Raw genomic sequence first — 2,500 nt, 5'->3', positions numbered from 1 at the left:
ACGTATAGCCCCACCAACTGCGGTGTCACTAAATACGTGGGCTGAGTTACGGTAACGAATCATGAAAACTAACAATACACACTTAAATCAAACTTTAACTTGGGAGCTGAATTTTTGCTGTCCTACGATGGTTTTCAAATCTTAACGGCCTACTATATATATCTGACACTCATACCCATAATCCTTGTCGTACAAAAGTACTTCTGTCTATTACGCTTCGCCTTTATTTTCAGAAAATTATACTATCTTCAGATTTGAAAAACATGATTTATCAGGGAATAAAATGAATATATATTTGAGGTGATCCTCGCACTTCGCTGGACAATTCAATTCTCTCATTCGTCTTTTACCAGCACTTCAAATATACATTCAATTCATTTCATTCATAAAGTCCTTCACCAGAACAAATGATCCCAACAAATTGACCTGCTCCCAACTGTGTGGCTTCAAAGCTCAGTTGGTAGAGCATTGCACTGGCATCGCAGAGGTCCTGGGTTCGAATCCCGTTGGAGCCACCTAAATTTTTCAGGGTATCTATAAAGCAGCATTTGCTGAAATTGTCCTGCTAAGTGCAAGGTTCACTTCTCTTATTCATGATCATCCAGTGTTCGCTGATCTTCCCAAGTCATTGCCACATTTCTGCAAAGAAAAGAAAATGACCCTTATTGAACAAAGAAGGGTTACAGAAAAAAGAAACTAAACTTCACGGTCGTTTAATTTTACAAATTCTAACATGGTCTTTTTGAAATCGTTGCCTTAGCATTGCAACATGTTGTCAGTGCATTAAAATTTAAGACCACAGAGAAAAAACACAAGCACATACAAAGACGTACTTCTCAAGGAAAGCATATATATTTTTAAAGGACTAGTACTTACTCTTTTCTTTTTCTTTTGAAGGCTTTGAGTAACGGCGTTCGCAGCGTTCTTTTCATCATGTGGAGAACTGATTAAGGCAAATTTCTTTGGTAAATGACAGGAAATATAAAGTTGAAGGTCCAGTATATACACAGGAATACAAGAAAAATCAATCAATAAATTAATTATTCCACATCAAATTAACTTACCTTTCCACGGACAGCAAATACCCAGCTTTGATGTTTGTGACTTGATGTTTGGGAAGTGTGACACCATTTTTTTTTTTTTTTGGAAAATCACTTCCGGCCAACGTCCGTGTAGAGAAAAAAAACGTCTTGTGCTTAAGCTCTCAAATTAGCTAATGTGTAGTGTAGTGGGTTGTAGTGCAGTGCAGTATATTGTCAAGTAGGGTGTATTGTGGAGTATGGAGTTAAAAAATAAGTTGTCAAAAAAAAAAATAGAAAATAAATCAATATATTATCTCACAGATAAATTGCTTACAAGATAGAAAAGGGAAAAAGAAAATCGAATGTAGTATAAAAATCGTCCCTATACAAAAACACAAGCAATAGAAGGAGCGGTAGATGACCTTGGTTGGACTCGTAGAGGATCTATCTAATTTTGTGGAATGAGAAAATGCTTGTCGTTAACCCGTCTGCACCAGTAATTGAGACCAGTTTTTTTTTTCTTCTTGTTTTTAAGATTGATTAAGTCATTTTTATCTCTTTGGATTACGTTCACTTCAGACAAATGAGATGTATATGAGATCGGAATGACTGTGCAAAGGTGTCTATTTCTTTCAGAATTTCATTATTGTGTATTACAAGTGGATTGACTAAAACTAATAATTGACTTACCTCGCTGTGGCTGCTCAGTACAGGGGCGGAAAGATCATGTGAAGAAAAAAAAAAAGGAAATATAGTTGGTGCGGATGACTACACCACGTTATTTGAGGACGGACATTATTAGAAGTAAACATGATTTTATGCTGAGGAGAAGGGCTGGTAATTTTTATGAAAACGATACAAATTTGCGAATTCTTTAGTTAACCCTACTACTACTACCACTACCACTACCACCACCACCACCACCACCACCACTACTACTACTACTACTACTACTACTACTACTACTACTACTACTACTACTACTACTACTACTACTACTACTACTACTCTACTACTACTACTACTACTACTACTACTACTACTACTACTACTACTACCACTACTACTACACCAAGTAAACATGACTTTATGCTGAAGAGAAGGGCTGGTAATTTTCATGACAACGAAAGAAATTGCGAATTCTTTAGTTAAGCCTACTACTACTACCTCTACCAATACCACTACTACTACTGCAACAACTACTACTACTACTACTACTACTACTACTACTACTACTACTACTACTACTACTACTACTACTAGTACTACTACTACTACCACCACCACCACCACCACCGCTACTACTACACCTACAACCACTACCACTACCACTACCACTACCACTAACTACTAACTACTAACTACTAACTACTAACTACTAACTACTAACTACTAACTACTAACTACTAACTACTAACTACTAACTACCACTACCACCACCACTAAAAAGATAGACAATAACCCTTCAAATGTACTAC

The 2,500-nt window shown here is 36.5% G+C and overlaps 1 non-coding gene across 1 annotated transcript; it reads left to right on the top strand.

Moving 5' to 3' along the window:
* The first annotated feature begins 442 nt into the window (after nt 1–442).
* Nucleotides 443–515, top strand: Trnaa-ggc (transfer RNA alanine (anticodon GGC)). Its single transcript has one exon. It is a non-coding gene; the product is annotated as a tRNA-Ala (tRNA).
* Nucleotides 516–2,500: the final 1,985 nt, after the last annotated feature.

The sequence above is a fragment of the Montipora foliosa genome, unplaced genomic scaffold (genome assembly GCF_036669935.1).
Source record: "Montipora foliosa isolate CH-2021 unplaced genomic scaffold, ASM3666993v2 scaffold_427, whole genome shotgun sequence".
Taxonomy (NCBI): Eukaryota; Metazoa; Cnidaria; class Anthozoa; order Scleractinia; family Acroporidae; genus Montipora; species Montipora foliosa.
The sequence above is the reverse complement of the archived record's forward strand: the minus strand, read 5'-3'. Positions and strand labels throughout refer to the sequence as shown.